Source organism: Channa argus, chromosome 11 (assembly GCF_033026475.1).
Source record: "Channa argus isolate prfri chromosome 11, Channa argus male v1.0, whole genome shotgun sequence".
Classification (NCBI taxonomy): domain Eukaryota; kingdom Metazoa; phylum Chordata; class Actinopteri; order Anabantiformes; family Channidae; genus Channa; species Channa argus.
Genome location: NC_090207.1, coordinates 16002284 through 16025652, shown reverse-complemented (window position 1 = coordinate 16025652; position 23369 = coordinate 16002284). Strand labels below are relative to the sequence as shown.

Sequence of the window (23369 nt, the reverse complement as noted above, 5' to 3'; positions counted from 1 at the left end):
TTTTATTTGTTTTGTTTTTTTATTTAACCGCTATGCACTTCTGCCTTCTGCCTCAGTCGCCTTATACACACATCAGGCACAACATTAAAGCTGCTTGTCTAATATTAGGCCCCTGTTGTGTAATCAAAACAGCACTGACATTTCTAGGCATTGACCCCCATAAGACCTCTAATGCTGTCCTCTTGTATCTGGCACCAAGATGTCAGAAGCATATGCTTAACATTTGCTTTGCCAAGGCAACGCTTTGAACTCTTTCTCATATTCCTCAAAATATTCTCAAACAACATCTGCAATGTTGCACAGGGTGCATTGTTTTGCTGAAAGAAGCCATTGCAATTTGTTCTGCATCAGTATTTAGTTGGGTGGTACACATCAAATTAACATTCACATGAAAGCCAGGACCCAAGGTTTCCCACATTGCCCAGAGCATAACACTACCTCTGCCAGCTTGTCTTCTTCCCATATTGCTTACTCTTTCCCCTGGCAAATGATGCACATGCAACCAGACTTCCACATTATGTGGGGGGAAAAAAGTGATTTATCACACCAGGTCACTTTCCTCCGTTGCTCCATGGTCCAGTTCTGAAGAGTCTACAATAGCCAGTCTACAACTACCACATTTGTATTGGGTGAAGACCACCGGAGATGGTCTAGCCATCATAATTTGGCCCTTATCAAAGTTTTTGCCGTGTAAAATACCCCATCTCTTGTAAGACAGTCAGTGGTGTTGGAGAGCCAACTCCCGTCAAGGATGTAGACGGACGGGAATTTATTTTGATGGGTACACCATGTGGCCAATCACATGTGAGGACAGACTAGGATCATGCCAATATGTGAAAGAAGGAAGGAGGGCAGACATTTCATAATGTTAAGTCTTTGGTCTTAAGTCTTTTATTTATTTGATTTATTTGCTGTTTTTTCTCTCCACTGTTGCCTAGGGCTTGCTCAGGGGGGAATTGTTGGGTTCTCTCTATACATCTTTATAGTCTTGACTTTATTCTGTAAAGTGCCTTGAGATGACTTTGTTGTGAATTGGCGCTATATAAATAAAGTTGAATTGAATTGAATTGAATTGAATAAAAAATTGCTTATCAACACACAAACCATTCATAATTGCTGAATTATGCTAAAATATAAGGCTCCAAGTGATACTAAATTAAAAGCCATTTGGGAGCCATAAGCCTCTGCTCCTTTGGGGGAGCCGAGCCAAAAGAACCAAATCTTTGAAAAGAGCTGGAACTCGCATCACTACTATGAATGTTTTTAGCGCCAGCATAACATGCATATTTCAGATAGCTGCAAATGGAACTGGAGATCAAACCAACGACTGTGGGATTGATGGACAACACACACAGTCACCCCCACTATGTCAATTTAAATATTTAATACATCCATATTCATGTTGATGAAGAAAATTTGAGTGTGGAAAAGTGTTAAATAACTTTATTAAAGTAGTGATTTTTTTTACCTTTTTAAAAAAAGAAGTTTTTAGTGCTTTGGCCTTGCCAAGCCATTTGTGCTTGCATATTATATTCAAGCACAATATCGGAACATTATGATATGATATGATATGATATGATATGATATGATATCAAATGCACTTGAGACTACAAGCACATAATGTCTTCTTTATGCCAATGCTACCATTGCTGTGGATGTTTTCTCTATATTTACAGTGGCTTCTTTTTGGGTATTCAAGGTCTCAGGCTCAGGGATTTTATATCGTGTCTTTTATGATGGTGCTTAGTATATTGTAATTGTATCTGCTTCCATGTACTTGTGGAATATGTCCTCGCGTAAATAGGCATTGATTTAGGCATTCAGTGGCAATCGATTTGCTTTTCTTAGTTTGGCATCTCTATTCTTGTGGGAAAGGTTAGAAGAGTTGATAGAGGGATGCAATGACAGACTCTCCCAAACCCCTTATAATGCACACTATTCTCTGGGAATAGCACTGGGAATAACATTGGGACAGTTAATACAGGCCTTAAGTGCCATTGTCCACATCAGCTAGAAAACTGGGCCAGTGCATTCATTCATAGGTAGACAGATCAATAAGACAGCTTCCAAAACAAACCAGTGGAGAGGTTTCTTTATTCCTCTTGAGTGGGGCCTATTCACGGATGTCCCTTCTCTACAGAACGTCTTGGAGCTCCACTTTAGGAAGGGGAGCTGAGACCCTCCCACCTCTCTGTCCACAACACAACCAGAAGAACTGAGAAGCTTCTGGAGCAGTGAGGCTATAATATTGAACTCTCTGTCTGACACACAATGGTAATCCCACCCTCATGTCAATTGTGAGAAGCAGTAGCCATACTTCATTGCTGACCTGACCTTGTAAAGAGAACTCTTTACATTGCTTGAACTCTTCTGACCTGTTTTCTTTTATATATATATATATATATATATATATATATATATATATATATATATATATATATATATATATATATTTTTTTTTTTTTTTTTTTTTTTTACAAGGATACCTCTAAACAATACCAAGGACGAGAAAAACAGAATCGACTACTTATTACAGATTGGTTGACTAAGTTCAGCATCAGGCATTAATACACAGAATTATCATATTTTTGTTACCATGACAACCAACAAAAAGGTAGCACAAAATATTTAAGGCGTCTTTACATGCAGCAAGCAAGCAGGCTTTTTGAAAAACTGAACTGAAAAAATTATATAATAGTTTAAAGCTTTAATAGTTCATGCATGTCTCCAAAATGCTAAATTGTTTGAATTTTATAAAGCAAAACCAAAACGAGCATGTATTGACAGAATTCTTATTTAATAGACAAAAAAATTATGTATACTGTGGTAAATGCAGTAACATTCCACAGTGTATTCAAGCTTTCTTCAGATAACACTCAGAGAAATCAAGACACAATTAAATTGCATTAAAACACAATCATTACATTTACTGATGACCAATAAAGAAATAAGACAAATTATGTAAGATTTTAGGAGACTTTGTTTAAATTACACTGTCTCACCTATATGAATGTGGTGTCAGGATCATAACATAATGCACCGAAGGGGTCACATTAAAACGCATTGTGAAAAATCATTTGTATTTTTATATTTGTTCAGGTTATCCCACGACATACGTACAAATTTTTATTGTTCGTCATTCACATACCCCTATTTTGAAAAATGTCCTGTATTGATAAAGTTATCTGTGCGTTTCAACTTAATTGAGTTAAATATGCACGAGTGCAAAACAGATAACGAAAAATCAGTGAGGAGGGGGAAAAAAGAGATAGGCATTTCACCATGCAAGGAAAATGTAAATCTCGTCATGGTTAAAATTTGAGCTCCACTGCCTCGTGCTAGAAATATGAAATGGCTGACTGCCTTTGTGGTAATCACTGCTGCTCTTACATGAATTTATCTCCAGATGAACATTGTTCCTTTGGGGTTTCCATGCTTCATTGTTTTAGGCCCTTTAATTAGCAGCCTCTTGATAGACACTATAGCACAGACACAGCACTAAGCACGCTTGATTGTGTATGTGTGTGCATGGTGTAGCCACATGTTTAGTTCCTAAATTAACTGGTGCTCTTTGAAGCTCTTTTTTAATGTAACATATAATAAATTAAGTATTATTATTTCTAATACATATTGTCATTTCTATAATATTGAAAATTAAACTGGGGTGACGGTGCAGCTCTTCATTCTCTCAAGCATCACCACCAAGACAATTGTTTTTTATATTCTGTGTATTGTATATTTAATCTTTGATTTACTAAAACCTTGCTGAACTGTTCCACAGATTCATTCTAAATGAATTGGCAATCTGTGTACGGCTTAATTTCTTTCTTATATTTTGTTGGTAAAAGGCATCAGGCTTACAGAAACCACATAATTGATTAAATAAATTATATATGTATGCGTGTGTCCCATTTCTCTTGATGAAAATCATACTGTAAATGGCTTTCAACAATAAGAACCAACAGAGTGGACTGCCCCCTAGTGCCACCAACTGAGTGTGACAGTGTATGGAGGGGGAGGGGGGGAACTGGCTTGCTTTGAGCATTAGCAGAATGCCAGCTTTTCAGTGTCTTCCAATCAGAGAGCACCTTGGTAACGCCTTCATACATCCAATGGAACTAGGTGGTGAATGCAAATTCTCCAAGATCAAGGTTTCTCCTTGGCAATGGTGCAACACTTGTTTCTCTCCTTTTATGTCCGAATGATGATGGTGATAATAAGAGGGGAGGACAGGCCTAAGATTGAGCCAAAAGAGGAATGAGCATCGATGAGATCTTTGATATGGAATGCTGCATCATGTGATATTAGTGTCATTCATGCAGTAGGTTGATTGACAGTTTATTAGGAAAATTGTGAGAAGAGCACCACTGTCTTCATCCATTTTTCATGTTTCAATTGCTGACACTTTGATGCACTTTGGCAAATATGGTGCTCAAACTAGGACAAACGTGCTGCATTTTCTTCTCAGGGTTTTCCTCCTTTCTGTTCCAAAGAAAGAATAGATACAGTAACAAACATTTTTCTGTAATTGCTTTCTTTGCAGTTTACACTGTAGCAAATGCACTTGTATGAACACGCATACACAGACAGCTGAAACCTGCACCATTTTTGCTTTAGGAATCCTGTTGATCTGCGTGCCTCATGTCCTACAGACTTAATTTTCTGTTCTGTGTTTTATTAGGTAAATGACGCACATTGCATTCAGAGAGTACTTCAACCCCCAGGTCTTCTCACACATTGCTGTAAAGCCAGGCTATGATCCTAATCAGAACAATGTAACTCTGCATTGTTTAGAGGAAATGTAAAAGCAAATTCAATGAAGACAGCAAATTCTGAACATTAGTCTTGATAAAATAATTAATTTATGTGATAAATGGATTCTGCATGATTGTATATACTTTCCTTATAGATCGATTTTTAGGAAATTAAGATGGGAATTTGAAAATATTTTTAACCATGCACAATCACAGAACAGTATATCTTTAGTCTGTATACTACCAAACTTGATTGGCAAAATTACAGGGTTGTAAATTTTGGTTTCCTGTATTCCCTAAAAACAAATTTTATCAGGGCTTTTTTAATGTGTTGTTGGATTTGTCAGTAATGACAGAAATGACCATCATTATGTCAAAGATTAAATAAACATGAGTAATGTAATTTCCATAACATTTGTCATCAAAATTCTAAACATGACCTTTTTCAGACAGCTCATATCCATTTGATCCTGTTTGTGTGTGAGAAGGTCACATATTGACACCCTGTTGCTTAAAATGACCTCTGACCCCTCTGTGTGACCCACTGGTCACAGGTCTTTTAGAGGAGTCTCAAGGGAAATTGATCCCTGGACACAGGCCCCCAGATTCTCTTAGAGCAGAAGACACATACTGTAGCTCCAGTCTCTTCTACTACACTGTGTACACGCAAAAAGAGAGATAGCTGTTTGTGCCTGAGACATGGCATACATATTTATGCCATATGCATCAAGAGTGAATGTTTTGTCAAAAGATGTTGCAAAATGCAAAACTGTTTGTGTGTGAGTTCGTGTCTGTGTGTGTGGGTGTGTGTGTGTGTGTGTGTGTGTGTGTGTGTGTGTGTGTGTGTGTGTGTGTGTGTGTGTGTGTGTGAAGCTCTATATATACTCAGGAGACATACCTATTGTAAAAGAAAAAAACCTGGCAATATTTCACTGAAGAATAAGAAAAGGGAACAGTTAGAGAAAAGCATACTTTCTTTGTTATCAATTTTGTTTCTAATGAAAGACTGAGTATTATATATCACCTTTATCACATTAGTGAATATAACATAAAAATGCTCAATTCCTTTTGAAGGTATTTCATTTATTCTTCCTACAAAAAGACTATTACCTGCAGTGACAAATGCATATTAAGCAAGAAAAGAAACTATCATTCATCTCCTACCATGCAAAGCTGTAAATTATGGCATTATCTCTGCTGGCAAAAAAGTGGAAGAAGAAAGAAGAGCCAAGGTAAAGATGGGGGAGGGTTGGAGAAAATAAAGAAAAAAGGGCTAACCCATACACAAAAACACACTCTTCAGCTTGAAGTCAATGAGAAAGATTTGGCTTTGGCTTATCAAACAGGGTCTGTCAAATTTATTTCAAACATCAAGAGACTCTCCTGTTTCCAGTGACATCCATCAGTGCCCTGTTTGGGTTCCTGTGTGGTCAGAGTCCTGGACACAGGCTGAGAGTGGAGAGCTAAAGGACACAGGACTTTGTGCATGTGTGTGTGTGTCTGTGTCTATGTTGGAGAGAGGGATATCTGAAAGAGGAGTGGTTGCCAGGGCACACGGGCCGATGGCATTCTCCAATGTCTGGCATCCTAGGGTGCAATGGGAGCACTAGTCCTCGGTAAGTCATCAGTGGAGGTGAAAAGCACTGTCACAGAGATGAAAGAGGGCTTCCCCCCGTCTTCTGATCTGTGAAAGAAAAATGAAAAAGACGAATATGTGGAGAGAGCAAGGGAAAAGGAGCGAGCTGGAGAGAGTTTAGAGAGCGTAAAATCTCTCTCACTGTATTTCATGTCAATATGTCTCACATTTGAAATCCTTATTATAGATTGGGTGTGGAAAAAGGGATGTGCTTTCATTGTTCAGTGACATGTCCCCTAACACACACACACACACACACATACACATACACACACACACACACAGACACACTATTCCTCACCCGGGCGCCTGTGCCACACCACCCACCCCTGTCGTTCTGCACGATGTAACCTAGCAACTATTTAATTAAAATAGCATCAGCAAGGATAGAAGCTTTTTTCCCTCCCTTGCAAGGATTTCCTCCAATCTCAGTCCCTCTCAGCACACCATGAATCAAAACTGACACCATGTCTGCAACTGTATTGTACCACTTACATCTTCTTTTTTGTCTTTGGTTATTTCCACAATCCATATAGCCTGCATCATTGAGACCTGATTGGTAGAATACACCTGATGTCATACACTGTATCGAGTGTACTGGCACTATATCTGTGCTTTAACTGGCCAGAGATTTAATGCAGCACATTATTATGCCACAGAGTTGTACAAACAAGGCCATCACCTCTCTGTCCTTCAGCGTAGTTTATTAGGAATAGTCCTTCAAGCTCCTCTCCTCCTGCTCTTACACTTTTTCTTTCCCCATGCCTCCTTTTCTCTTTGTATGCCAAATCACAGCACCCTCTGTTTTGACCTAAAAAGAGGTGCCTTTTACCAGGCTCTACATATGTGCCAAGCTTGGGCAATGCAGAGCAATTAGAGGAAATGTGAAGCAGCTCCACATGTCAGCGTACATTGGACTCACTGTCAGTCAAACCACATCCATGACTCCTCTGCTCTGAGAAACAAACAATGGAGCAATATTCTGGTTCAGGACTGTCAAAATAGAAGGCCCCATCTCTGTTCCTCTCTCTGTCTTTTTTCTCTCTCTCTCCCGTGTGCTTTCTGCAGCTAATGGATACCCTGATGTGTCATAGAGCGGGGAAGTTATCTGGCCTTGATTTTACGTAATATAACATCCTGTATAAGACATGTGCAGCAGAAGGATACACATAGCTATTTCTCTCGATAGGGGGACCTCTGTCATTATTTAAGTCATTGTAAATGGCTTTAATGATCCTCTCTCCAAATGGATACAATATATGGCTGACCTCTTCTTCAGGTACATTTATGCTTTCCACCAAAATGACATGATATTTCTGCCTGTTATGTCCTTCTTTCCCTCTTTTCTCATGCACACTATTTCCATTTCTGTCGACCTGCAAAACCACTCCATATATTGCAATTCAAACAGACATTTAAGGCCAGTAAAAAAAGGAACAGTTAGGAAATATGAAAGGATAAAATCACATATGCACTTCTATCTAATAGTAACTGAGAAATTCACTTTAAACCCAGTTTAAGGGGTTGCTGGCACTGGACCATTTAGTATTATCTGTTCAATAAAAAGTATCAATGGATAAAAATCCTCTTCACTTGAAGAATATATTCAGAATCCCAGCATGTGTCTGATTGACTTCAATAGGACTGGAGACCAAACTGATTTGGATTTAATCATACTCTTTTTTTCATCAAACCCTGATTTAAAAAGTGATTAATATGGGGATTGTTAAAATTATATTTTCTGGCCAAAAATGTTTTAAGTATATAGACAAATTAACAATGAACAAATGCTTCTTTTTAAGTAGAAGAAACCTACTGCGGTAATCATTTTTTTCACAAGAAAAACAAAACAATTATGTTTATAAAAATGACACATGTTAATGCGGTAATTGTGTTTATTATTGAGGGGCAGGTGTGAAATATTCCTTCATTTTCATAAATGTACATACACAATATGGATCTCTAAGATTAATTCTGTTACTGTCTGAATTTAGCATTGCCTATAGCCCATTGAGTATGTAAATCTTTGAGAGTGTGTGTTCACACAGTGATTTGCATAATGGCACATGATTTTGACGAGCAGGACGAGAGTGAGGGACCTCTTGACATTTTTATAATGGCACTTTACAGGGTGGACAAGGTTGGGGGTAGGGTGGGATATGAGAGGCTGCACTGGTGGAACAAAATATAGGACCTCCACTGTGTCTAGCACTCATGAAGCAAGACAGTGTCCTACAGTGTGTTCTGTTATTGAACACACTGTGCTTCACACAGAGCTGCCTTGAAAATGGTCCCTCGAAAAATGGAAAAAACAAAACTGCATACAGGATGATGCCACCAGTAACTTGGCGTTTGTATTTAAAAATGAAAAGAAAGAACAGTTTTATATGCACCTCCTGTAAATATTACTCAACTATTCAATCAAACCTTAATTATTGACTTTGTGATTAGATTTGTGTCACGGATGAGACCTTAAACTGCACAGCCTGTACAAACACGCTGTTTAATATTGTATATAAGCTGCCTGACAGAAAAGTAGAGCATTTTTCATTAGTTTACCGCATTTTTACTGGGTCACATCCTCTGAGATACTCATGTTGATGCGCTAAAAATAATTTCAAATTTTCAGAGATGACAGTTTCACATTTCTGACATAGTAATTAGTAATAGCTTATATCTTAATTTGTCTCAAATCCCCATTGTGAAAATAATATTTTCATATGTTTATTAAGAAAGCATTTTATGCCAAAAATCTACTTATGGATGTTCCTCCTGGGTTGGATCAGTCAAAGTAAATCTAGCAAACATATCCCTTGTCAATACAGATGAGATAGATAGAGTCCCAAATCACAGAATGGGGCCATGTACGGCCGACACAGAGGCCTGTGGGAGAGGCCACCAGCAAATTAAAAGGTCATGGACTTTGATGGCTCTCCCTTTGCACTGACACACGCCCCTATGTCTTCTCTGAGTGACACGTGCAACAATGCAAACAGCTCAGACAAAGCTGCGGCCTAGGGCCATATGCTGCGCCTGTGGCCGTCCACAAGTCCCCCATCCATTCGTCCGTGGGAACGTGGTGTAGACAGAAAGGGTTGTCTGGGGTGAGGCCCTTAACAGATTTCCAACAATAATTTTTTGTCAGGTAGTCTGAAATGTGACATGAGAGTAGTAAATGTGATGTAGCTAGTCCTGAGAAAGTAAATGAGCCAGGATTGTTTCCAGTGCACAGTGATGGATATGTTGAAGGTTGCAGCTTAGATTTTATGCATTAATACCAGTAATAATAAAGCAAATTCATCACTGTTGTTGGCCAGTTTAAATGAATGTTGAAATATGTCATCTGTATGCTTTTGGAGCTTATAGCAAGTGCAGATTCTACAGTAGCCATGGTACACTGTTTTATATACTTTGGTGATTAAAAAAAATTTAGCACCGCTAAGACTGCGTCCTAATCTCAGGACATTGCTGGCAAATTATTTCTACACTATTCCTAGATGCATCTGTTATTGTGTGCACTCTTGAGTCCCTATTTTTCAACCTGGTCGCACACCCCTCTTACTCCATCCTTCAAATCCCTGTCATCTTGACATGCATACACACTCTCAAATGTACACAGACACCTCATTAAAATGCATAAAACCCTCACACACACCCCTACCACATGCATTAATTAGCACGCTGGTAACAAGCTAGCCTCTCCATTCACACCCTGAGCCTCTTTCATTAGCATGACAGTAGCTAGCAGTGGCCAGCGGTCCATAGGCTGCAAGGGTTTCTCCTCAGGGCCCCTGATTAAAGAGAGGACCCCTAGGACGCAAAGCTCTCGATTCCTTTCATCATTGCACCCATGCAGCGTCTCTTGGATGATCCCCGGTCTGTAAACTGTCAAGCATACCTGTTTCTATAGGCTCGACCCCCTCTCTTTGACTCTCCTCTCCATCTCTCCACACTCCTTGCTCCCTCAACTCACTTTGACCCACTCCAGTGTACTTTCTTCCATCTCAATCTAATTGTCACCTCCTATCTCTCTACAGAAGATCCTTATGGGCATTTTTTTTCCAATATAGCTTCTCTTTACACATAGATGCAGATCACACAGGAGTACTATTTCAGGCTGCCTCTTGGATTCACAATGGCCGCCCCAGATGACCCAAAGAAGGGTACTCATTCCATAAAGACATATTTCTCACTCCTATAGAATCCACCTTTCTTCTTAGCCGTGAGAGAACTGGACAGCCTTACACCTGATGTACAGGGTGGCTATCATCTCCAAGCCTCACTCATCAGGGTCTCCCTCCACCCAGCCTAGAACTCAAGGCAAAACGTCTCATTATCTGTGGTCCTTGGAAGAGAGGCACTCAATTGCAAATTCAGTTACACATTCCCTTTGAAGGGAACTAGGAGGCAAAGAGAGGAGAGGAAGGAGAGAAAGAAGGCATAGGCGACGGTTTTAGTCGTAGGCTGAGGCCTTGGACCCAGAGGGAGGGTGAGCAGAGAGGGAAATAAGGTCTGCTGAGGCAGCCATAATTTCATGGCATCATTACCTCTATGGGCTGGAGATTTATGCTAATGCCATTTCAGGGAAGACATGCTGGACAAAACGGGTTTAGGGGGTCAAAAGGAAGCTCTGTAGTTGCTTGGCCATGGAATAGGCTGTTTTTTTCTAGCACTGAACATTTATGTCAGTGTCTGGTTTTCAATTTGTTCAATTTGTATTACAGATCCCTTTAATTTAATTTTCATACTTACTCGCAGTTGAGCAAGAATACTACTATGTACGAACGGTGCAAGGTTCTGGTTGCCGCTCTTTTGTCCGTGTCTTAAATATATAGCGTGGCAGCATTCCACGAGACTCAGTACCTTACCTCAGCTGACTCCTGACATCCATTTTGTGACTCCCATGACACTGCACTTCTCAAGCCAGTCAAAACTCCATCATAACTTCACACCAGTCTAGACAGAGGTGAAAATCAGATTTGGTTCAACTGGGTGATACTTTCTGCTTCCCCCACAAAGCTGAGAGCTAAGGTGGATGTCTTGCTAAGCTCTATGGTGGATTCAAGATTGCTCTAAGTTGAGTGGTGTAAGATTCGTGTTCTGGACCCCATACAGCTCCAGGATAGCCTCCTGGAGCTCAGGAATGCTGGTCTGAGAAACTTGCAGTGTGGCAGCCTAAGACAGCACTGTCACTCACTAATGATGGTTGTATGACAGTGGCTACATGCAGCAGGGGGCGAGCTGACTTTCTCCTAACGAGGAACTGTCTCACAGAGACAGGTCAGGGGTGTGAGGGCCAAGCAGATATTGTAACATAACGCATGACACACAGATGAAGAAAATGTCATTGTCTGTCCCTACTGCCAGAACAGAACTAATAATTAGGAATAGTTGATGTTACTAAAAGCAGGCAGGGGTGTTGACATCCAGCAGGGTTTCATAGGTAATGGCCAACACGCAACAGCATAGAGGTTGAGGTGCAATAATGTGGGAATTGATTGGCGCTGACCTTTCACTGATTCTGCATTCTGACCTATTGATCATGACACCTATTGATCTACCTTTCTGCTGGGTTCTGTTGCAACTGTGGACATCAGAGGTGAGATCAGTGGTTCAGACTTGCAGCCTGTTGAGATGGAAAGGGGTGGATAGATAGTTATCATCAAGACCACCTGTCATTCCTCGTGCTCCCTCAACAACCTCATCAGAACTCCTGATAAACACCACAGGAGGTCAGGCTGTGGTAATAATAAACCAGTTGAGAGGATAAGGACACAGACAGAAAGGAAATAGGCTATGACAGATTTCACAGTGAAATGTAAAAGCACATATGACACTATCAAGTGAATGCAATTCCCCCATCTGATTATTTCATTGGATCAGCTACACCTTGACAGTAAATTTTGATCATGAAAGTGTAAAGGCGTTTTTGCCGTACAATCAATCCAGCTGAATAAAAACTGTAGCTATATTTAACCCCAGCAGTACAAATTTAAATATTTCAGCTTCAAAAACTAGGAACCACTTGTTTTAACATGTTTCTGGGTATTGACCACAATACAGCAGACTATGGTTTTAACAGCCCGACTGTGTAATTTGATTTCATTCCAACATTTTCAGAAATGGTAAGAAATCAAGGAGAGTGCTGAGTTTCTCAGAAGAGTAGTGTCATATGCTTCCATAATGAAGGGCTTAAGTTTGTTTTTAAGAGGTGACATGAGAATAAACAACAGCTGAATGCATCTAGGGCAAACCTAGGTGTCAGGAAGGGACGATGAGGTGATGTGATGTAGGCCAAAGTAAAAGGTACATTTTCACATAAAATTCTTGTTAATACTGTCACATAATTTACAAGAAAATTTGCTTCAGACTTTATGTAAACACAGCAAGAGCTTAGATAATTTCCCTCAGTGTTTATTTTAACTGACACATGCGGCTACTGAATAAAGCTATTCATGTCAGACAGTTCTCTCTAATTCATTTACCATCAAATTTGATTGCTTTGGCATCATATGTGTCTGCACTCTTCACGTTTTCAATCAAAACACGACATCGTACTTCATTTTAAGCATGTTTCACTTACTGTGTTTTTTAACTTTTGCTAAGAAGTGCCAATCAAGATGAGGCCATACATTAAGTAGATGATTTGACTTTCATGCAGGAGTGTGCTCTTCACCTCCAGACACTGATACAAATTTGTGAAAGTGTGCATACTTTAATATAATGGCTGTCAAAAGTCAATTTCTTCCTCCTTAAGCCATCTCTCATTGCTGCAAATTGAACTGTGCCACGCAGATACAAAGTGTAGAAAGGGTCGCACACAAATGGTGAGAGCAAGGAGGAAACTGTGTGTCTGTATAGTAGGGTGAGCACTTGTGCCCTACGGCACACTGCAGGGGCTAAAACGTTCCTCCACATCAATGCAGGCAGCTAAGAGACTGGAGGCATACATGGGATTACATCCTGTGCTATTGCCCTAGGCAGTCACCGGGAGAGGTCCTCACACATACAGTAAAAGTGCATACACAAACACATGCAGCATAGTGGCTCTGAGGTGCAACTACATGCATAGAAACAAAATAAAAGATTGTGTGCTTATTGTATTTTCTCAAATACTAAGATGCATTACAAAGAAATATCTAATATTTCTGGCTTCTTTTGGTCACTAATGGAAAACTTTATACCTCTCTCTTTTCCTGAGGCAGTCAGCAGGTGAGTATCTTAAGAAAACAAACAAAAAAAAGCAATGAACTCTGGAGTTTTCTAGAGGTTTATCTTGATCTGGGGAACCGTTGATTCAGAGTGCAAACAATCATTCAAGACTAAGTTTCAAATTAGGAATAGTATACTATCTGTAATACAATAGGTGGCATATCTAAGTCTTTTACTCCACCGATCAACACCACAGACACAAACACACATGCAAATAAGTCGTCTCTCAATTTCTCTCTCCCAAACACACACACGCACACACACACACACACACACACACACACACACACACACACACACACACACACACACACACACACACACACACACACCTACACACACACACACGCACACCATAAATGCACAGCAGGTTCTCTGTGGTGAGCAGATGAAAGTATTTTGCCTGCTCTCTTCTTTGCACTGTGCAGTAGGACCCAGGGGGTGTTCTCAACAGTTCTCAACACTCCCCAGATAAACAGCCAATTGCACATACACACACAGTAATGTGTAATGTGTGTCGCAAGTACGTAAAAACTTGGTAAGTACTGACAGGTCAAATAAGGGCAAGAATGTGCTCCAGTTAGTAGTTTAGTCTAAAGAGAAATGCAGTTCCATTTAAAACATATAATCATTATATAGGCAACTGTTCTCAGCAGACCATAAGATTAAAATCTAACATGAAGTTTAAGTTTTTGGCTGTGATTTCAGGTACAGTTAAATATTACACATCTTTGAAATAAATCCCTATTCAGGTCTGGGTTAGTTTATGTTTCACCTTACACCTTTTGATGTGTTCTCATCTCAGCTCAAAGAGATATATAAAAAAAAATGTCAGAAACATTTCTCTTACTCTTTCAACCCTTGAGCCCATTAATAGTTAGTGCTTGCAGTAATTGTGATTTGAATGTAACCCCAAATCTGGTTAATGAGAGCAGTGATCCATGAAGGGAGCACAGGTAAAGTGCTTTTAACGAGAGGGCCCTTATTTCACCAGCAGAGAGAGGAGCAGAGAGGAACGGAGCTGCTATTTCACATTCAGCTTCAAAGCAGCGCTTCAAATTGTGCCGGCGAGACTTCATTTCCTCTTATCTGCCTAGTGTATAGGTCCTCCAGAGTGAGAGTGCACAGAGTGAAAATGTGAGGGAATGATGGGTGAAGATGTATAGAGCACACAGCGCCACAGAGAGACGGTAAGACTCAAATTAGCTGAATATGAGAAGGAGAAATGGAGGAAGTTGTTAGACATTACAGCTGTGCGCTCGGGAGTGTGGGCTCGATAGTTATGTCCTCCTCCAGACAGACCTTGAAAGATATTTCATAGTGAGGAAAGTCCACGCTATTTATTTCACAGGGACTCTGCTTGCACTTGTATCTACATAGATGTCATATCATCACTGCCTTGGCTCAGGGCTCGGCTTTGAGTTTCAGGCTAATAAGCCTCCTAATAAACATGTTTTGTGTGTTCATTGGATATTTTGAAGTGAAGGCTCAAGGAGGTGGTGCTAAAAAATAAAACTGTATAACTACCTTCCTTTGAAGTAAATGTTAAAGTGAAGACAAATTTAAAGCCTAAAGGGAAACATATACAATCACCAGAACTCAAATGGGTTACCAAGCCTTTACTAGTCAGAAGCATTCGACTTCAACATTATTGTACATCTAAAATTGTGTAAATTATGGTTCGACTGAAACCGACATATTTGCTACATTTTAACTGAGCTCACAAAGATTCATTTTGCTTTTATGTTCTGCTCATACTGGTGTCATATACAGCTCTGGCTGAAAGGTCGAAGCCCTCATTTAAGAAAAACAGGTTTTTCTTTTCTTTTCTTTTCTTCTACTCTGACAAATCTGTCTGATCCAGTATGACAAGATGTTCAATGTATATAACCCCTGTTCAAATGAAAAACCTTTGGTGGGATTAGTGGCAATAACCCCAGACAATTAGAGATCGGTATGCATTTCTTTCGTTTTGTTATCATTTTATTTGGGAAGCTCAGTGCTTTACCTTCCTTGAAAAAGATGTCAATCCGGACGGCAGCAAATGTTCTTCAAAAACCTGTACACAGCATTAATGGTGGCAACAAATGTGCTGGTTACCTGTGTGGTAAGTTTTTTTGCACCCTCACACCATCTCAGATGCTGGCATTTAAACTGTGAGCTGGGTAGAAAAGGCAAAAATGATTCCTAAAAAGAATTTCAAAACTCAACTCACCAGACCACAGGACAGTTTTCTACTTCACCTCAGTCCAGCTCAGTGACGATGGCTTGGATCTCAGATGGTAAACTTCCAACTGGGATGCAGAGGCAAACTGTGTTTACTAACAATGGTTTTCAGAGGTGTTCCCATACCCTAGTGCTTTCCATGATGAATTGTGCCTGTTTTTCAGGCAGTGCCTCCAGAGACCCAACAGAGAGAATACCGGGAAAGCACCAGGACCAGATGGAATTCCAGTGTGAGTCCTAAGAGCCCATGCTAACCAGCTAGCATCTGTGTTCACAGTAATATTCAACCTCCTCTTTATCCCAAATAATTACTCCCACATGTTTTAAAGTCCAGGTGAGTCCATTATTGTTCCTATCCCTAGGAAACCCTATCCTCCTTCCCTTAATGATACTCCCCTGAATACTGCCCTGTAGGCCTGACCTCAGTAGTAATAAAGTGCTTTGAACTTTGACTCACCCATCATCTCCTCACTACCTGACATACTGGACCCATTCAGTTTGGTTATCGTTCGACTGATGATGCCATCTCTCACCCCCTTCATCAGCATTTAATTCTATAATTCTCTTCACACTCACAACCAAGCTGGAGCCCCTTGGACTTAGCCCATCTCTTTGTCAGTGAATTTCCAACTTCCTAACTGTCTCAGCCTCCCTTACCCTCAACACTGGAGCCCCCCAGGTTGTGTCCTGGGGGGCTCCAGTGTTGAGTCCACTGCTGTACTCACTGTACACATATGTCTGCATGGCCACCACCAACTCCACCACTATCATCAAGTTTGCTGACGACACTGTTGTGGTGGACTAAATAAATGACAACAATGAGAAGGCCTACTTGAGAGATGAGATTAGAAACCTGGAGATCTGGTACCAGAGGAAAAACCTCCTCCTGAACGTCAGAAAGACTAAGGAGTTGATACTGGACTTCAGTTGAATGTGTGAATGCAAATACCCAAGTCTGTTGGCCCTGACATTATTCGGATTTTACCCAACCAGCCCTAGTGGAAAGTCCGGATTATCTCCAACTGAGCTCATTTGTGAATAGAGGAGGTAAGAATTCATCATTACTGAGTCGGCATGTTGATGACGTCCATTTACGCAGGTGAAGAACTCATTCATTCATACAAACACAACAACAATGTTCAACTGGAGGGACAACAAAATTCGTGAACTTCTGTCGGTAAGGGCAGATCTTGAAATTGTCAAACAAGGAACAGAACAAGATTCTGTGGTATTTGACCAGATTACAAAGCAAAACACTATCACTTCCGCAGCTTTGTTTTTGCATCATGTCAGGTCAGAACCTGATCCTCCAGACATTCTCTAGAGTTCATGTCTGAAACAAACTTTGGTCAGAATCTCAAGTGAACCTGTAAATATATTTTCTCCAGTATCAATAGTAATAGCCACAAAAACTTTGTAAAAACAATCAATTGAAGTACCAAATCCTGATTGTAAATGTATAAGTATCATCATAGTATGAATGGGAATGCTGCATTCATTTAAACATTAAGAAATTAAAGTTTAACTATGAGCTGGGCCATCTTTTATAAAATGGAAGACAAAAAATGTAATGCAAATAAAAGCCAGTATTATACAACACTGACAACCTAACCTTTATTGGCAATATAGCCTTCTTTCCACTGCTAGTGTTAATAATGAAAGGAAATTTTTTTTAATTTTTATTGAATTTTAAGTGTTTATCTACTAGCCATGTCCTGACAGCTACTATCCTATCTAACTAAATTAACATAATTATTTAGCACATTAAAGGCGGCTGTAGCTCAGTTGGTAAAGGCAGTTGTCTACAGACAACAGGGTCAGTGGTTCGATAGCTGGTCAAAGTGTCTCTGGGCAAGACACTGAACCCCTAACAGCCCATTCCCCTCCCCAGCTGTGCAGTGCCAGTCCAAGCCCAGTAGAAATTGGGGTCAGGAAGGGCATCCGGCGTAAAAACTGTGCCAAATCAGCATGCGGACAATGATCTGCTGCTGCGACCCTGAACTCATGGGATAAGCCGAAAGGACAAAAAATAAATAAATAAAAATTAGCACATTAAGGGAAGTAGGGGATCTTCTTACTAGCTCCATCATTTTGGGGGCCAAATAACAAATCAATCTTTCCACATTTTTTTATTTTCACAATTAAATTCCTAGAAATTGAACACTGTTGTATTTAACTGCAATCAAAAAAAGTGTGGCTTCTTTCCTATGGTTGGAGTCTCTCTTTTACAAATTGTGTTTGGCACAGTGGAATGTGATGAGATTTCATGCTTTAATCATAACAGGTCACTGGGTAGTGAAGATTTTGTGAGGAAAGTATACACATTCAGTCACAGTGTTAAGACAAGCACTGAAAACAACAATCAATATCAAGTTTTGTTTGTGTGTGTGTGTATGTGTGTTGAGAGGGAGTCTGTTCGTATCATCAAATGTTCTTCAGCACATCTTTGTGTTTCTGACTTTAGAAATGGAACTAAACTGGAGCAATCTACACATTGAGGACTGTGCTTCAGGCAAGGCACATATAAAAATATATATTTTGTCAGTAACATCTCCTGGTGTTCCATTACGCAGTGAAAGAAATCCTAGTGGGGAACTACAGCCAACTTGAATACCCCCCCTCCATACAACAAAGTATCTTGGACTAGAGAAATACTGCTGGAAACCTTTGAGGTTGGATTGAATGAATGAAAAAAGAGAAAATGTCACCAATTCCGTCTTCGAAGATTTCAGATAGCGAGTCTGACAATGAAAGTACATCAAAGGGAAATGCAGACCCCACAGTCTTCAAAAGGCACTGTGAGCAGCACATTCAGGGTTATTAAATAGATGAATATTGACAGGGTTTTTCCTATTTGAGGTTAACAGCACCTTGGCTATCTCCACAGATCCAACAGGACCAGAGAGATGGCAAGCACAACCAGGCACTCTCCACCTCCCAGTTATTCACAGCAGCCTTAATTGACAGGCAAAACCCTACAATGGCTCTTTCTTCTCCCTCTCACCTTCGTGCTGCTAACTTTGCCCACTGGACCAAGCTGTTGCTGAGCCAATCAGGGGAGGTTTTGTTTGCTGAACTCCAATATGTCCTTCAGCACTTTGGCCCCATTCATCTCGCCAAACAATCCCCCTAAGAATTTAACTGGTGGGCAAACACACAGCACATGGGTAATGATGGGGGCACCTTGGCAGTCTGTATGAATATTTACCCTGTCATCAAAGGAGGAGCATGCATATAAAGGTATACCTACACTCCCAAGTTCAGGTTCAGGCTTTGGAAATGTAAGAGCGAAAGAAAGAAGTGCATAGTCCTCAGCTCACACAGCCTATGGAACATGATAGAGCCTTAAATCTATGGAATATGGTAGAAAATTAGCTTGGTTTGTTAACTGTGCAGGCACAAAGAGGTTGTTAAAAATGTCAGATCTATGAATAAATCCATTCGAAAATAAATGACACCCACCCACAAGTCACAGCTATTCAACAAGAGATATATGAAAATGTTGTAGTGCATCCAAAGTACCCAGGACTTCTTTTTTTAATCTAAAGGATTATTGCCCTCTTTCCACAATGAAATTGAAACAAAGTTTGGTTTGGAGTTGAGTAAAAAAAATTGACCTAACAATATTCTTCTCTGATTAACATCTAAACCATCCCTACTCCATTGTTCAACACCTGATAAACTCAATGCATAAGGGCAGGGAAACAATTCTGCTACAGAGGGAAGCAAGAAAATAGCTGCGATCAGCCACTGGATTGCAATGTTTAGTCTGTGATTTGGAAGAATGGAGAGATTCTATTAGGCTAGTTCTTGTGACTGATGTGCTACTGGTAATATGTTCAGCCCAGGTAAACTTTTGAAGGCATGAATAGATATTTATTGGAACCTCTACATATAGCATTCAGGAGCTAGCGTGGTCTATTGGAAACAAACAAACCATGATTCACCATTTTTTCCCTGTCTAAAAATTATCATCTTTGCCAAAGTCTTTTGTTTTTTATTCAACCATAAGCAGATTGTAACTATGTATATTACTGTTAAGAAAAAAAATCTACAACAAAAAAAAAAACAAAAAAAAAAATCATTAAAATACACAATTGTTTGTCAGTTGTTCTCCACAGGCATGTTTCCCTCTACACAACACATAAAACGCAAGTACTGGAATAGTAAAACTAATTATAATAAACCTTCTTTAAAGAGTGAAAAAAATTAAAGGTGTGTGGATTTTATTGATATTTAACTCAGGGATAATGTCAAAACAATGTAAAGATGTTTTTATGCTGTTTTTATGTAAAGCTAATAAAGGTTTATTAGCCATCCAACTTCAAAAATTATTAAAAAGTTATACATTAAAAATGATAAGCATTAACTTTAACACTTTTCAGTGTCAACAGAACTTGAAACATTATGATCAACACAGATCAGGTTTACTTGAGCATTAATTAACAATACGATTGAATTTTAGACTGAAAGCACCAACACCATCCAACCTGAGATATATTTTTTCCCACTGAATTTTCATCCTCGATTTAAAAATGTTATTCTGTTTTATTCAAATTTTGGACTAAATACAGCCATCATCAGCATAACATATTACTTAAGGTAAATTGTCAGGAACTGCTGCAGCAAAATGACCTAATCTAACCAAATGTAGTGTGCTGTGTGATAGGGAAGACTTTTACAACCCCCAAGGACCCCCCCCATAGAACTGCCCCTGGCTGTATGCACCCAAATACACACACACACACACACTGGAACAACAGGCAGACACTAAGTCATTCAAGAAAAAAAGTTAAATTAAGTTAACTGACATTACCAACACACTGGGCAAACTCTTCAAATGTTTATATGCGAACATGTCAGGGGCCAGCTTTAGCTAATGAGGAGAGCAAAGCTCACTTTAGACAACAGCTGGACTGTTGAAGTCAAACGTGCTGGACATATTGTTTTTAAATTGCGAAGAATAAAAAACACAGAAATTTGTGTTAAAATGTACGGACTAAACAGATGTCAATAAAATAAATACTCAAGTAAAGTACAGACGCTAACTGTAAGTACAGTAACAAACTATTTGTACGTCATACCTCTGCATGCAACCCGCAAGCTTTTCTTTTCACGGAGAATGATATATTGTGTGTGTGTGTGTGTGAGTGTGTTCGCCCTCACCTCTGAAAGCTTGCGAGCAAGCTTCCCTCTTAGATCAGCAGAGCCCTAGTCACACGTTACTGTACATGTTGATTCCTTTGCACAACCAGACTCCTGTAAACCTGTCAGAGACCCTGTAGATACAAGCGGGCTAGCATGAAGATAAGGCTGACCTTATTATAAGTAGGAACATGGGTTATATTTCTGGCATGTAAACAGAGAAAAAGGTGATTATGGCAGAATGATAAGTTTTATTTATTCATTTTGCTGATGTCTATTTATTATTCAATAGTTCAGCTTCAAATGACATTATAGGACTAGAACAGGCAAAATGTACATGCAGATCAACTTGAGGAAAGGTGCAAGGAAGATGGAATATGTGTGTTAACATTGCAATATGAGCTGCGACATACATAAACATAATGCATCTTTACTAAATTACTAAGTAACTAAAACATACACAAGAATTGTAAAGGAATTGCAATCAGAATACTTAATGCAAGAGTGTTTTCTTTATGAGCAGTTTTCAGTGAAATGGGTCCCACTGTAGTGATTAAAAATATCAATAAATCATATTTTAATAAGTAAATATTTAAAGTGCTCTAATTGTGCCTCACATTGCAAAATTAGGATTAATATTCAGTGACCACTGAAATCACTTCAGATTATTATTATTATTATTATTATTATTATCATCTTTCAACTTTTATGCCTACAAGTAACATATTTGTATTATTTATATGGAAAGCACATTACAATCCATATTATTGGTTAAGAATAGCTAGCATGATTACAAACCCTATATCTTTTTATGATACACCTTGGTAAATTTTTTGTTCTTTTTGTTTGTTTGTTTTTACAACATGTACTGCTGCCCCTGCACCACTAAAATTTAAAAAATCTTTTGTAGCGAACGTGTAAAAATATTCTGATACTTACACAAACCTACTGAGGTGGGTAGTGAGTGGGTCACACATCTTTCTCTCTCTCTCTCGCTCTCTCTCACACACACACACACTCACACACACACACACATACACACACACAGACAAAGCCCTTTGTACCGTCTTCCACACCACCACTCCTCCAGGGGCCAATACTGTGCTCCAAAGCCCTTTAGAAGAGCAGCAAGCTGGAAAATGACCCCATGCTGTCTCCGCTCGCCTCAGCCCCGCCTGGTTACGCCCGTTTCTCAGGGACCCGCTGAGAGTCCAATACCCCTAGGCCTCCCTCTCACGCCACACCATCTCCCAGGGCCAAACGTTAACGGGGGCTCCTCACTGCGGACAAAGGGAGCCGGGAAACGTGGGAAAGAAATGTCACAAGGCTCTCTGACAACCAAAGTTCGACCCCCTGACCTCCAGGGCTGGTCCCACTGGGCCTCTTTATGTAAACACAGAGCGTCCAAACAAAAGCAAACTCTCTGTTAATCAGATTCATAACCCACGTGAGAAGACGTATAGAAGCTAAGGTGTTGAAGATTTGAACTGGTAGCTCCTTTTTAATTTTAATGAAAAAATAATTTATTGAATATATATTTATGCTGACGGCAGAGCAGTATAAATGCATATCTGTTTTCATTGTGTCTATAGTTTATAATCTAAAACTGCTACTGAAAGATACTGAAAGAGATTGAACAGATCTATTATACTTTATTATTACATAAATTAATATTATTTACTACTTGGGATTCATTATGGTCTTGATGTAGTGATTAACCAGACAAAGACTGGACAAGTGTCTGCTGTTTCAACTCCCCACAGCCTTGTAAACTGTCCTGGTCATTTAACCTCTAACCTTCCAGCAGTGTCTCTTCCCAATCCATTCTCTCTCCATATGGGAGATGTAGGTCAAACAAGGATATGGTCAGACACGGCGCACCCTCCAAGGGGTCGAGGGGGAGTTATTAAGCAATGTTAGAAGGACAATTTGTTGTGGAGTGTGGGGTTAATGAAGAAATTAGTGTCACTAAGCAATGTTTGGCTTAGGCCCAGAGTAATAATTTGCTATCTGCTATATAAGAACTACAAAGTAATATATAAATGTTTTGTACAAAATTAGCATGTATTATAATAAATACTACTATTAATACTACTATTTCTACTAACAATAATAATATTAATTTTAAATACAAGTGCTTCCATTAAATGAGTATCAGTAACCACTTGAGGTCTAAATAAACTAGTTTTTGTGCATAGATCACATGATGATAGTGTTGGGCAGTGAGGCAGCTGGTCATCTTACTTACAAACAATGGGCCTAAACTGTTTGCTCAAGGCTTTTGATAAGGTCCCATTGATGACCTCATCAGTACAAGTTTCTGTCAGACCACTGTGGTCACTAGAGGTCAGAGTTTGCAAACCAATCACCATGACCCCATTCCCAGGAGACTATTA

The 23369-nt window shown here is 39.5% G+C and overlaps 1 long non-coding RNA gene across 1 annotated transcript; it reads right to left on the bottom strand.

Annotated features, from left to right (window-relative positions):
* Positions 1-3023: 3023 nt before the first annotated feature.
* Positions 3024-22179, bottom strand: LOC137136325 (uncharacterized). The gene is made up of 3 exons (XR_010915578.1): positions 21913-22179; positions 20995-21107; positions 3024-6438 (listed from the first exon to the last, which is right to left on the bottom strand). It is a non-coding gene; the product is annotated as an uncharacterized lncRNA (long non-coding RNA).
* Between the last annotated feature and the right edge of the window lie 1190 nt (positions 22180-23369).